The 15,569-nt window shown below is 43.6% G+C and overlaps 1 protein-coding gene across 1 annotated transcript in view; it reads right to left on the bottom strand.

Moving 5' to 3' along the window:
* Positions 1-15,569, bottom strand: part of LOC139069967 (uncharacterized) — a 474,557-nt gene that overhangs the window by 69,297 nt on the left and 389,691 nt on the right. The gene's annotated exons all lie outside the window — the stretch shown is intronic.

Here is a 15,569-nt window from a genome sequence, read left to right as displayed (position 1 = left end):
TAACATGCTCAACTCTACATTTGATGCTTCTCAGTAATTAATAATGGCCAGAACCTAGTCTTTCTCCTTTGTCAGTAAAATCTGCAAATGTTTGTGGATGTGTATTTACAATGAACTTAGCAATCTCTTCACAAGCCGAGCATTTAGGAGTTTTGCAGTGAACTTGCATGGCCTCCACAACAATTCTGACCATACTCCTCCTGTCTTCTGGATGAGCTTTCACCCCACTGGTGATTGCCTGTGACAGTCTAAGTAGAAATCTTTGCCAAGGAATCTGAAAGTCTGAAACCCATGAGCTGGAATGATAGCAAGAGGTGGATGTTGAGGAAGGTGGATGAATACTTTGCGTTGATGTTTCCTCTGATACAGCAGGGTAAAGGTCCAGAGTAATGGTGTCATTTAGGTCCTCTGCTTCACTGCGTTCTTTAAAAAGAAAAATAATTATAAAACCAATAGTCTATTCATCTAACATGTTCTCAATAAGAAATATCTTCACTGGATGTGGAGCAATAAAAAGGGCAGTAATGGAGACTGTGAGGAGGAAAATATAAAGAAGCAATCTCATCACTGCAAACGAAGAATGAACTCATTATCTGTCTTGTATGCCACAATTTGCCTGAATTTCCAAACTTTATTTCAAGACTACTTATGGAAGGTGAATGGTGTAAAATGTAGTGTCCACCTTTAATGGTTTCCACGTTGATTTCAAAAAGTCTCTTCAATAAAATGCTTTGTAGTTAAACATCCAGAATGGTATAGTGAGAAGAAATTGGCAACTGATGGTCATAATGTACAAAAGAAATGAATCAGTGACCTGTGCGACCTACAGCTGATAAATAGTCAGATGTATACAAAATGTATACAAACCTTACTTAAATGCAAGTAGTAGTTTATGTATTTAAATTGGTATAAGAAAATGTTTGAGATCATCTGCCTCTACTAACAGAAGGTCACTTTTTTGTTGGACACCGATGACATCTTTCAGGTGGTCTGCAATGGACAGTACTTTCTGTCTCTCCAATTCCGGCAGGATGCATGTGATGTCATCCTCAATTTCCATCACTGAAATATAAGAGGAAAAAATCATGAAGAAACTGAATGGTGCAGGGAGACAACAAAAAGATCTGCCAAGTTATAAAGGGGTATTGGGTAATAATCCATCAGACTGTCAGCATTTACACACAAACTTCTGTCTGTAGGGCAGTGTAGGCAATAAAGTCCAAGGTCAATAAGGCATACTGACTGATGCAATTCTAGCAAAAAGTACACTTTAGAATCATTAACAAGTATCACAACTATCTTCCCAAACTCAGTGCTCTCATCAGTGTGATCTACTACAACAACATGACCTTTGACATATTTGGTACCTTTGTAGACAACTGCTGACACATCTAGCATGTTATGATTAGAGACATTTGCTTTTGTCACAGCATCCTGAGTGGCAGAGTTGTAAAGATGATGTCTATAATCATTCGCTTCCCCAATGATTTGAATTGTAGGTGGAAATATTTGCCCTGCCAAGAGGTAGGACTGCAGTAGCTGATGCCGTTCAGCCAGAGTCTTGCATAAATTGACAAAGTTATGCACTTTTCTTGAACATCCTTTGAAATAAGAGTGCTTGCTCTCAAACCTAAGAGTCCATAAATGAATAAGTGGCCCAAAGTGAAGTATTAGCTCTGGATAATGTGACAAATAGTGGTGCTTCGGTTTCAAAGCCTTGTCAGGAAACATACTGTGCCTCAGATATATATACTCCTCTATCATTATCTTCAGGTAGGCAATGTCATTGTGACTGATTTGGGGGGCACATACAAGTTCAACAATGTCTCTGAGCTTAAGACATAACTGCCAAACCTCATTATCCACAGGATCTTTTATCTTTTCACCAATGTACAGAGGTATAAGTCGCGGAAGGCACCGGTTTTGTGCTGCTGAACCTGCCAACCTCTGTCCTGTTTTCACCTCACATGGCTTACTTAAAGCATCACTTCCTATGTGTTTGAACTTTGCAATAGCTCTGTTTAACTCATTATATGTGAAATGCTTCTCAACTCGAGCAAGGGTATCAATATATAGTGACAAGTCACCTGAAACTACTCCTTCAAATAGGTCATGGCCCAAAGGTCATGGAGGTAGCCCAGAGCACACATGGAAGTACTTCAGTGAATTGAATACAGAGTTAAATTTTATGCCATTCACTACAGACTGGTCAGTTGTGGAGAGGATCTCTATACTATCTTTATAGTTGTCAGCAGTTCTTTTTGGGCCAAGTGCTAGCGGGTTTTTAATGAAGCCTTCCCTGTCAACTAAGCAGTATCTGCAAAAATGTTTGCTGCAACTGAAATTCTCAGTAAAACCACCAATGCAGTGTGAGCCCAGATTGTCCTCTAAGAATGCTATCAAAACTGCTTTGATCATGTTTCCGTCTGCTGCCAAAAACCCCGTCTCTTCCAAATCTTTAAGGTCTGCAATAAGACTGGCAAAAACTTTGTTGTGGCCAAAAGTCTTGAAATCGGCTTCTCTGCAAAGCAAAACAAGTTGCATCGCATCAACAGAAGACCGGTTGTGCGGTAAAATCTCACCTAGTGTCATGTACACTGCTAGGATTTTGTGTTTTGTTTTGCCTTGACCTAATGGATTGACCACTTCGAATGCATCTTGGTAGAGCATAAGGGACAGAGATGATGGATACTGCTGCAAAAGTAAATTATCTTTGACATTTTGACCATCTGAGACATCCTCTAACAGCATGTCTTTTGATAGATGGAGTTTTGAATGTTTGTACTGCTCCTGCACTGTGGGTTGTCCCAGGAGAGACTTTAGGGGTTTTTTAATTGGCACATAATAAAGAAAACGCTTTTTCCCTGTACAGTCACATCCTAAATAAATTTGAGTGGGCTCTATATAGCTGAAGTTTGAAAAATGTCTTTCTTGTCTTGTCTGACCTCAACACACCTTTATTGTACTGTGTTAGGAAGTCATTTTGTGAAAGTTCCTGAATAATATTGTGTATAGGTGCTTCAGGTATATCAAATGCAGAAAGTTTATCAAACAGTTTTCCAAGAACATTGTGCACCCCAGAGCTGTGAAGATCTTGGAATTCCTCTATGATGCACTGTATAGTGCTGGCTGGCAAAAGCATTTTAGCTTGCATTTTTAAATAAAACATTGCCAATTGATTTAGAAATGGCTCTTCATTATTTGTAGCATTCTGTAAATGTCTGTCTTCTAAGGTGTCCTGTTCTGTCCTTGTGTTTTGTCCTTGTACCATGTTAATGTCACCGATTTCTTGTTGACTTGTCTGTTGAACAGTCTTTGACTGCATGTGTTTCCGAGAAATATGACTAGAGAATGATGTTCGAACACTGAAATATTTAGAGCAACCTTCAAATGGGCATAATACTTTTTTCCATCTTTAATATGGAACCTCAGATGGACACAAAGAGTTTTAATATTTTGTCCAACATACCCACATCCAGGAACTTGACAGCTAAGATTTCCAGTGAACTTCCAGATCTCCTCCTCAGGCCTAGTCCACACGTAGCCGGGGTTTTTTGAAAACGAATATCCGCCCCTCCAAAAACTTGCATCCACATCACCGCGTTTTAAAAACAAACTCTGTCCACACGTACCCGGATAAATACGTTGTTAAGGACATGCCAGACCTGTAGGCGGCAGTACTTCCCCCGTTCTTAACCTCGTCCTTCGTCTGTGGTCTTCCGCAAGGAGCAGTAATTCCGCTTGCAAAAACAAAAAAGCAAAAAGCGCTTGGACAATTGATGGATCGGTAGTGACAGAGCGCAGCTGAGGGCTTCCATGATGCCGGCTAGTGTAAACACAGGTCGCACACGTGATGTCAGCATTTTTTGTCGCGGAAAGTGACGTTGCGGACCTTAAAACTCCGGTTTTGTCTGTCCACACGCAGACACCCAAAACGGAGAAAACGCAGATCTTCACTTTGGCCGGAGTTTTTTAAAAGATCCGTTTTCGTGTGAAAAAACTCCGTTTTCGTGTGGATGACAAGCCAAAGCGTAGAAAAATATCTATGTTTTGGCAGATCCCCGGCTACGTGTGGACAGGGCCTCAGTGTCCTCCCCTCTTCTATGATTTCTGTGCATATGGGAACAAAAGGCAGTGAATGTCTTAAAAGTGGCTTTACAATTCTCAATTCCACAAGAAAACATAGTTTGCATTGTGTTTATGGCTTCTAACATGTGAACTGAACAATATAAATTTGTGTGCACGGAATCCACAATATTTACAGAGAAACATTTTAAGTACACTATATCTTCAATAGTTTCTTTTCCAGGGATATTTCGGCTCAAATATGCCTAAAATGTAACATCCCCTCAAAAATGGCCACAAAAAGGAAAATTATTCGACCTCAATATCAGAGTTAAACCTCTCCAACTTGTTCTGCATATCACAGCATTCACTGCCAGCAGCCTTCACCTGCAAACACTTACTGCCAAATTTGCCTTTGTTTTTTTTGCTCCTAACTTTATTGAAAACAAATGTCATACACAAGAGAAGTCAAGGAAACAAACTGACTTTGATAGCAGTCTCCATTACGGAAAATGTGAAGCAAATCCTTTTACCTTTGAAAAGAAAAAAAGAAAAAGAAAAAATGATCAAGAGCAAAACAATAATTCGCAGAAACGTTTTGGCACAAGCAGTTTTCTTATTCATATCTGAGATGTGACTAAAAATATAGGGAAAGGTTATTCAAGAAAATGGTAAACAGAGAACTGTTTTTCCAGTTACATGAATGAATACATTATTTACATAGAATATTTACAAAAAGAAAACATCAGCTATTTTAGAATCTGGATTGTCCATGAGGTAAAGAACATCATTAAATGTGAAGGAAGGTGGCATTGTATATTTTAAGTTAAATCTAGCTTTGGCTATCAGTCCAAAATACAATCACATGCTGACAATTGAAAAATAGATTATGCATTGTTTGTAGATCCTAAAAAATTTGGTTTTAAGCATCACATTACTTTGCATGGGTAGCAGCTGAAAATTAATCACCCTGTTTGTCAGTTTTTAAAACATTCGGGTAACTTCAATAAGGTGTTTACACATTTATGGACAGGGACCATTTTGCAGAATGTGCATGAAGATCACAGCTATGGCTAGTTTAAAAGCCAAAACATGCAGTAAAATACTTACCAGACTGACCAACTCCCCTGTAATGGGTCGCATTCGGGATATGTGTTTGGAAAATGTTTTTATTTCTTCTTTTCCTGAAAGTGCAAGACAACGGTCATAGATTGTCTTTCCAATGTTGTTGTTTTGAAAGCAAATATCCAGGTTGTATCAGGTGAAATTGATGAATTCTTTTTCACTTATCTAATTCTGGGAAACCCAACAACATAAAACATACCTAGGGGTGGAAAATACCTTTGATGAGTTCTTCCTTGGCCCATTTCCTTAAGATATAGCTGTCTGAATTTTTTGTTACATCTATAGTGAACACAATAGACAGACAACAGCATTATTTTGGTGGCTGTAATTATCCTATAATCTTGCTGTGAAAACATGCAGAAAAAAACAACTGATGGAATTTTGAAATGATCAATATTTTATGGAATATTTTACATACAATTTCTTACAATTATAAAGTCGTAAACTGGTATGTCAGTTTTTTGATAAAATTCTGTAAACATTCATCAGTTTAAATCGCCCACCAGGCAGATGTCAATTACTGTCATTTAGGCAGAAGGACTAATGGTATAGCTTAAATATGATTTTATTAATCTGAGATGATTTATTTATTTACAATGTAGGCTTGGTCAAAACATCCAATCATTTTTTACGGGATTATAATTAAATATTTTTAAACAGATTTTAGTGAGTGATTACATACTGTATGCTTTTATAATAGCTCAATTAAAAGATTTATTCTTGGAGCATTTTCTCTTTACTATGGGGCATAGTGTTTTTTCATTGGTGGTCTCACAAAGAATTGTTTTGGTAATGCAGTCTGAATGAAGATTTGAGCAAGGTATTTTAAAATGTCCACTGAAAAACCACAGACAGAAAAATGTCAGAGGTATACCAAATTTTTATATTTGCTGTACTTTACCTGTTTCCTTTAAAACAGTGGCATACCATGAAAAATGTGTGATGTTGTTGAATTTACTCACCATTACATGCCAAATACAGTACTACACTGTTAAGATTTTAGCTGTATTTTACTGTTGATTTTACAGTAATATACTAGCAAATGCCAGCAAAGTCTAACAGTGATGATTTATTGTTTGGATCACAGTGAGTTACACTATTTCTAACATATTTTTATTTCTATTATACATACATAAGTTTTAATGATTATTTTCACATGACTGTTATCAGGCTCTCTTGTTCTGGCTCTCATGATAATTCAGTTTCTTCCAGTAAGTTATCTTGTGCTTACTTCATCTGTATAACCTACGACTGCATGGCCACGAGAAACTCCAACATCATTGTGAAGTATGCGGACTTCACCACAGTGGTAGGTCTCATCACCAACGACGATGAGACGGCCTACAGGGAGGAGATCAGCGCCCTGACCCACTGGTGTCAGGACAACAGTCTCACCCTCAACGTCACAAAAACAAAGGAGATGATAGTGGACTTCCGGAGGAGCAGAGGAATACACCCCCCCACCACCATCAACGGCGACGCTGTGGAGAGGATGAGCAGCTTCCGTTTCTTTGAAGTTCATCTGGCAGAGGATCTTACGTGGTCAGTGCACACGGAAAATACAGTGAAGAAGGCACAGCAGCACCTCTTCTTTCTCAGAAGACTGAAAAGATTTGGCATGAGCCACCGTATCCTCAGGATCTTCTATCGCTGTGCTATTGAGAGCATCCTCACTGGATGCATCTCCACCTGGTATGGCAACAGCACCGCTTACAACTGCAAAGCTCTCCAGAGAGTAGTGCGGTGTGCAGAAAGGATTATAGGAGGTGAGCTTCCCTCCCTCCAGGACATCTATAAGAAGCGGTGCCTGAGGAAAGCGGGGAGGATCATCAAGGACTCAAGTCACCCCAGCCATAAACTGTTCAGACTACTTCCATCAGAAAGGAGGTTCTGCAGCATCCGGTCCAGAACCAGCAGACTGAGAGACAGCTTTTTCCATCAGGCCATCAGACTGCTGAACACATCGCAGACACCTCACCCTCACTACTGAAACTCCAACATTACACACTCCATACTGTACATTAATGCCACTGTTTTGCACATACCAGCCTCTGTATATTTTCTATCTCTTATCTTATTGTTTACTTTATTCATTTGTATATTTAGATTAGCCATTTTAATATTTTACATGTTTTTACATTACTGTATTTTTACAACTCTGTTGCTGTGAAGCTAGCACACAAGAATTTCACTCGCATGTACTGTACCAGTGTACCTGCACATGTGACGTGACAATAAAGTGATTTAATGTCTCTTTACTTTTGGTGAATTGTTCTGAGTCCAGAATAAAGGCTACTTGGCTTTACAAGATACAAACAAGTAATACGTTTTAGGAATATATGAAATATATTGTCACTTAGCTTGCTAATTAATTTCAAACACTAATAACTGTGTTAAAAATATTGAAAACTTGCTAAAAGCAAAATATCTTTTCATTAAGGAATAATTTATAAACTTACGGATTTGATACTTTTTATTCATGGGTTGATAATTTTCAGGTAAAAGTGTCACAAACCTCCGTGTGAACTTCAGGTCATTTCCGGTGGTGTGCACACTTAGCTCCGGTTGTAGCTAGGTAGCTACCTCCGTTAGCTTAGCTCCCACCTATGCATTAGCTTTGGGTTAGCTTGTAGCTACATCGCTTCAGTTCGAGGGGTGTCGTCATTTGATCCCAGCCTTACAGCCTATGGACATGAATTGTCCAGTATATATATAAATATGGATGATCTGAAGCAGCATTGAAACGACCTGGAGAATCCCACACGCTGACCTGTACATATGCAGGAATATCAGATAGAGATGCTCAGATCAGCTGGATCAGACAGGCTGAAGTAAAAGGACAGGAGTGGGTCGCACACATTTCTGCTCCCAGTGGGACCATCATATATTATTCTCCATCAGTGCAGAACCACTTCACTGTTTCCAGAGAAAACAACAAGGATCAAGTGTATCTGCTGATGAGCAGCTTGAAAACTCTGCAGTTTATTACTGTGCTCGAAGAGCCACAGTGATACAGGAAGCCAGAGAGCTGATCACAAACCCAGCAGCTGTCTGACTCTCTCTGATGTTCAGTTATGCTGAGAAAACCTCCCAGGGTGTGAATTACACAGAGCCCAGTGACACGGGGTGGGGGGTGGGGTCTATTTTGCCTTGGCCTCCAAAATGCCTTGCTACGGCCCTGTGGACTGAGTTTTGAAGGTGATCTGTGATAGGTAATTTGATTTTATCCCATATTACCTTAAAGGACGACACACCCGAAAAGAGAGAGAGAGAGAGAGAGAGAGAGAGAGAGAGAGAGAGAGAGAGTAAATTGATTATTTGTAATGTCCATGTGCGTGGCTCAACATGCGAGAAGCTGGACTCAACCAACCAGCCCCACTCTGCTCCAGCCTCAAAGCCTTCACCTCACTAGCTCTGCATACCCGCGGTCTCCATCAGGAGACCAGAATGTTAGGTAATATTTAATCTCCATAACCCTGGAACCTGTAATAACACACATGACAACAAGGAAGACATTTTACCCTGAGTCTCCAAAACATGGAGAGTTAACGCAGAGAAACCTCCTCCGAGGCTTCCCCACGTCACTCCCAATGTGCTCCTAGTTCGTCAGAGGCTTTATTCACAAATGGATGGGGGAGAAGGCGGGCCTTCTCAGGTTACAGAGGTACAGTTTTCAGTTGGAAACCCACAATCAACATCCTTGCTCAACCTTTAGGCCTCAAAAAGGTACAATTATAAAAATACCCAACAATCTGAATTGTATCAAATATATAAATATTGCTCGCTTATAAATTATTGCTTTAGGTAAAAGCTGCAGTGGGATAAATCTACCTACATTTTCCTTTTTAAGCTGCTTGTTTAGTTTTCTAGTTTTTATGGGACTAATTTCCTGTCCCGTCTGTCTCTGATCTTCCTGCTGTCTCCTCTCAATTATCTAGAAAAACTCTTTCCTGGCTTCCTACTTTTATACTAAGCGGATCAAAGGGATCTACTTGTCATGTTTGAGGGTAATTTCTTGACCCACGACATGAAGAATCACCACCGAGAGACAGAAGGTAAGTTTAAATGATTTATTTTGAATGGGAGAGGTAGCCGAAGCTTCTGCAGGACTGGAGGGATCCGTGGGGTCTGAGAGAGGAAGAGAGGTCAGAGTCTGGAGCAACGTGAGATGATGATGAAAAAATAAGAAGGCTTACTGTTTCCTGGATGATCCGGTATTTTGTGGGGGGGTTAGTCAGACCTGGCTGGATGGGGAGACCGAGGAGCTGCAGGTGGATAGGTGGGGTGACGGAGAGCTGGCGATCAGGGGCAAACAGCAGGACTGGAATGTGGTAGATGGTTCCAAAGATATAGCAGAGAGTGGAGATGAAGAGATGACTGGAACCTGGAGGAATCAGGAGGGCAGAGCAGGTTAACTGCCAGAAGGGCAGGAACAAGCAGACAAACAAATTCTAAAATCGTTTTAGGAAGGTCAAAAGGAGGGCTAGAAACTACCCAAGACTGAGTATCATCTGGCAATGGTGAGATGTCCAGTTGCTCCTTAAATCCCCTGATCGCTGATGAGCTGATTTGGCACAGCTGGGCTCTCCAGACACACCCACCTGTAAAACACTCAGCAGAGATGGTTATGCAGCACAGATCATGACAGTACCCCCCCCCTCAAAGGCCGACACCCGGCGGCCGCGCAGAGGAGGAGGAGGCGGAGGAGGAGGCAGCAGCAGAAGACCGAGCGGCGTCAAAGTCTCTGATGAGAGAAGGGTCCTCAATCCAGGAACTGGGGACCCACTGGCGATGTTCAGGGCCGTAACCCTCCCAGTCCACCAAGAACTGACGCCCCCGGCCCCTGGGCCTGACGTTCAGCAGGCGCCGAACACGAAAGCCAAGTCCACCATCAGTGAGACGAATAGGAGAAGGGGGAGCAGGAACAGGACACAACGGACTGGACGAGACAGGTTTCAGGAGGGATACATGAAAGACAGGGTGGATCTTCATAGACGGGGGCAGGACAAGACTGACAGAACAGGGGCTGAGAACCTCCTGAATGGGATATGGGCCAATGAAGCGAGGTGAAAGTTTCCTAGTTGTACCCTTGAGACCAATATCTTTGGTTGACAGCCAGACCTGTTGACCTGGACTGTACACGGGCGCGGGTCTGCGGTGTCGATCTGCCAGCCGTTGGTTGCGCTCTTTGGTGCGCTGAAGGGCCGCCCGGGTTTGGATCCATGTTCTCCTTGCCCGGCGGATAAACTGAGGGACTGTGACAGAGGAGGATAGATCCGAAGGGAACAGGGGAGGTTGGTAACCAAGGGATGATTCAAACGGGGGCTTACTGGTTGCAGTGGAAACGTGGGTGTTGTGCGCGTACTCGATCCATGGTAGTTGGGTGCTCCAGCTGGTAGGGTTTGAAGAGCAGACACATCTGAGCATAGCCTCCAACTCCTGATTGAGCCGCTCGCACTGACCGTTAGTTTGGGGGTGGTAACCAGAACTCAGGGAAACACGGGCCCCCAATAAGGTGGCAAACTCCTTCCAGACCCTGGAGAGGAATTGGGGCCCGCGATCTGACAAGATCTCCGATGGGATGCCATGAAGCCTGAAAACATGGGTTATGAGGAGGTTAGCGGTTTCAGTGGATGATGGAAGGGATTTCACTGGAACAAAATGACAGGCTTTTGAAAATCTATCGATTATAGTGAGAATTGCAGAAAAACCTTTGGAGAGGGGTAGGCCAGTAACGAAGTCCACTGCTATATGCGACCATGGGCGAGATGGAATGGGGAGAGGATTTAACAGTCCTGCCGGGGGTTGATTGGTGGTTTTATTCCGGGCACAGACATGGCAGGCGTTGATGTACTCTTTAGTGTCATTAAACATGGAGGGCCACCAGAATGACCTGCGGATCAGGGCGAGAGTGCGACCAATTCCAGGGTGAACGGAAAACTTGGCGGTATGTGCCCAGTGGATCACTGCTCCTCGAACCTGTTGAGGCACAAACAGTTTATTGAGAGGACCATTACCTGGGTCAGGATCAGTGCATTGGGCGTCCAGAACTTTGTTGGTGATGTCCCAGGAAACAGCTCCTACAACACAAGATGGAGGAAGGATAGTGGCGGGTTCGAGGTCTCTGTCTGAAGCGTACTGGCGGGATAGAGCATCTGGTTTGACATTCTTTGATCCGGGGGTGTAGGAAATGATGAAATTGAAGCGTGTGAAGAACAAGGACCACCGGGACTGTCTGGGGTTTAACCTCTTGGCCTCTTTCAGGTAAGCAAGGTTTTTATGGTCTGTCCAGATAATGATGGGATGCTCGGAACCTTCAAGCCAATGGCGCCACTCTTCCAGAGCCAATTTGATGGCTAGCAGCTCTCGGTCTCCCACATCATAGTTTTGCTCCGCCTGAGAGAGTTTCTTTGAAAAGAAAGCACAGGGATGTGATAGATTATCTGAAGGTGACATTTGAGATAGGACAGCACCAACGCCAGAATCGGAGGCGTCGACTTCCATGGTGAACTGAACAGACGGATCAGGGCGAACCAAAACAGGAGCTTGAGTGAAACGTGTCTTTAACTCCTGAAAAGCCTCTTCAGCATTAGCTGACCACACAAAGGCTCTTTTAACAGAAGTCAACTGCGTCAAGGGAGATGCCACCTGGCTGTAGCCACGAATAAAGCGCCGATAAAAATTTGCAAACCCGAGGAAACGTTGAAGCTGTTTACGGGTAGTGGGAGTTGGCCAGTCACGGACAGCTTCAACCTTTTCTGGGTCTGTTCTCAGCTTTCCCTTCTCCAGAACAAATCCCAGAAATTTCACTGAGGAAACGTGGAAGTCGCATTTTTCAGCCTTGACGAAAAGGCGGTTCTCCAGAAGGCGTTGTAGAACAGCGCGGACATGTTGATGGTGTTCGGAAAGGGTACTGGAAAAAATCAGAATGTCGTCGAGGTATACAGTGACAAATGAATTGATATAGTCAGAGAGTACGGAGTTTACCAGGGACTGGAACACTGCGGGAGCATTGGTCAGGCCAAAAGGCATGACGAGGTACTCGTAGTGGCCCAAAGGTGTCTTGAAGGCCGTTTTCCACTCGTCACCCTCCTTGATCCTTACAAGATGATAAGCGTTGCGGAAATCCAATTTGGTGAAGATGGTTGCATTCTGTACAGGGTCAAAGGTGGAGGAAAGCAGAGGCAGAGGATATTTGTTCTTGACTGTTATTTGATTTAACCCTCGATAGTCGATACAAGGACGCAGGGAACCATCTTTCTTTGAAACAAATAAGAATCCTGCGCCCAAGGGAGAAGTGGATGGACGAATCAGACCTGATGCTAAGGACTCAGAGATGTATGTGGTCATGCATTCATGTTCCGCTTTAGAAAGACTGTACAACCTGCTGGATGGGAATGTGGCATCAGGAAGCAGGTCGATACTGCAATCATATGGACGATGGGGAGGTAAGGATGCAGCTTGATCTTTGCTGAAAACTGCTTGTAGGTCATGATATTCTGATGGCACTGAAGAAAGGTCTGGAATGGGTGGAGGACTGGAAGCAGGAACCTGGACCGGAAGGCTAGCGGACAACAAACAGTGGGACAAGCAGTAAGGACTCCAAGCAGCAACTTGACCAGTCCTCCAATCGATGTGGGGGTTGTGCATGCTAAGCCATTCATGTCCTAAGACGACTGGAAACTGAGGAGAGGGAAAAACAAAAAATGAAATGACTTCTTGGTGGTTACCAGACACTTGCAACTTGACAGGCTCTGTTCGGTGGGTGATGGTAGTGAGCGCATTGCCATCCAATGATGAAACCTGAACTGGAGTGAGAAGAGGTGTCGTTGGAATTCTCAGTTTAGTGACCACAGACTGATCTAGAAGATTCCTCTCACAACCAGAGTCAAGCAGGGCTGTAGTTAAAAAAGGCAGCTGATTAAAAAAAACAGAGCAGGTCAATACACACCGAAAGGCTTCTTTGTTAGTGCTGCTACCCACCAGAACTCCCGGACTTACTGGTGGGCTCTCCCTTTTGGGCGAATTGGACAGTTAGGTAGAAAGTGACCAGACAAACCACAGTACAGACACAGTTGGGAGGAGATGCGACGTTGTCTCTCTTCTGGGGTCAGACTAGCCCGGCCTATCTGCATGGGGACCTCTGGAGGAATTGAGGCAGAAGCAAAAGCAGACGGCAGAGCTGGAGGAATAGTGGAACGAGCGGTCTGATGGGTATGATAACTGGGCAGAGCAGACCTGGGACGGGTCTTGAGTCTTTTCTCAATACGAATAGCTAGAGTGATAAGATCCTCCAGAGTGCCAGGTTCAGGACACAGGGCTAGTTGGTCCTGGATTTTGTCGTGGAGGGCTTGAGTAAAAGCTCCTTTTAATGACTCCTCATCCATAATAGAAGTGATAGCTAATGTTCTGAATTCAACTGCAAAGTCTGAAACAGTTTGCTTTTCTTGCTTCAGATTCCAAATGGCCCGGGCTATTTCTGAGGGTATCTCTGATTTACCAAAAGTCCTATTAAAATCTACGAGGAAGTTGTCTAAGGAACCTCTAAGGAAACTAGGTTCCCGACTTTTTGCCTCAGCCCACTGTAAGGCACGACCTCGGAGCAGACCGACAATGTAAGAAATTTTTGCGGGATCACTAATAAATGCTTCTGGGGTTCTTTCAAACGCTAACATGCATTGGAGAAGAAAACAACGTATTTTGCCGGACTCACCGGAGAAGGTATCGGGAGGAGGCGAGTCTGCAACCCGGAAGTGCCAATGTATAGACGGACCAGGCTGAACCGGAGGTAGTTGAGGTGGAGGTGGAGAAACTGAAGCAGCCGGAACAGATAGCTTTTCATTTAGTTCCCTTAATCTGGAGTCTAACTGGAACAAACATTGGTTAGTGTTGGCTTGATGTTCGAGGAGAGTCTGTATGGATTGTTCATGTTGGGCGAAAGCTGTGGATATAACAGACGGTAGTGATTCGACAGCGGGGTCAGGAGTTTGGCCAGATGATTCTGTCATGTTTGAGGGTAATTTCTTGACCCACGACATGAAGAATCACCACCGAGAGACAGAAGGTAAGTTTATATGATTTATTTTGAATGGGAGAGGTAGCCGAAGCTTCTGCAGGACTGGAGGGATCCGTGGGGTCTGAGAGAGGAAGAGAGGTCAGAGTCTGGAGCAACGTGAGATGATGATGAAAAAATAAGAAGGCTTACTGTTTCCTGGATGATCCGGTATTTTGTGGGGGGGGGGTTAGTCAGACCTGGCTGGATGGGGAGACCGAGGCGCTGCAGGTGGATAGGTGGGGTGACGGAGAGCTGGCGATCAGGGGCAAACAGCAGGACTGGAATGTGGTAGATGGTTCCAAAGATATAGCAGAGAGTGGAGATGAACAGATGACTGGAACCTGGAGGAATCAGGAGTGCAGAGCAGGTTAACTGCCAGAAGGGCAGGAACAAGCAGACAAACAAATTCTAAAATCGTTTTAGGAAGGTCAAAAGGAGGGCTAGAAACTACCCAAGACTGAGTATCATCTGGCAATGGTGAGATGTCCAGCTGCTCCTTAAATCCCCTGATCGCTGATGAGCTGATTTGGCACAGCTGGGCTCTCCAGACACACCCACCTGTAAAACACTCAGCAGAGATGGTTATGCAGCACAGATCATGACACTACCGGGCACAAAACTAGTGTGCACTGCAAGGCTGCGCCATGAGGTGAAGTCACCTGAGGACAGGTGATGAGCTCCTCCTCAGCAGCTGACTGCGTCAGGCACGGATAAAAAAACATAAAGTACCAGAATATGATCGGAAATGAACGGCCGTGGGTTAATTAGACTTTTTGGGTTGCGCCACTTTGACAATGTGCCGTGCGCAGGACTCAGTTGCCTGGAGCGCATCAAAGTTCAGCGCTGTTCCTCGTCTCTGCTCAGGAATCCCCGGTGCCCCGAGAGTCCAAACAGATACACAGCCATGGGTGTGGACGTTGAGGGCTTCCAGCGCCGCTGTAATTCTAGCTCTGCTCGGACATTTTCTTCAATGTGACCCCCCCCGATAAATAATAAAATATGACAAAAAAATTTCAAAATGTGGGACAAAATGACTTATGAGCCAACATTTTTTTTAAAGAGAAATTTTTCACATGTTCTGAAAGAAATAGGTTGGTTCAGGTTAAAGTTCATTTTTATCACATATAATGTTAAAGAAAGGGGCGTTCAGGTGCTGCTGTTGATGTTAACACTGGAACGTCGATGGTCCAGACTGAGATAAATGCATTAAAGTTAGGCTCCGCCCATTTGGGTTACTATGACCACCAGTGCCTACTACTACTTCTTCTTTCACCCCGCCCACGTGATCATTTGAAGTGACGTCATAAAGGCTCAGAGTTCTATT

The sequence above is a fragment of the Nothobranchius furzeri genome, chromosome 5, assembly GCF_043380555.1.
Source record: "Nothobranchius furzeri strain GRZ-AD chromosome 5, NfurGRZ-RIMD1, whole genome shotgun sequence".
In the NCBI taxonomy this organism is placed as follows: Eukaryota; Metazoa; Chordata; class Actinopteri; order Cyprinodontiformes; family Nothobranchiidae; genus Nothobranchius; species Nothobranchius furzeri.
The sequence above is the reverse complement of the archived record's forward strand: the minus strand, read 5'-3'. Positions and strand labels throughout refer to the sequence as shown.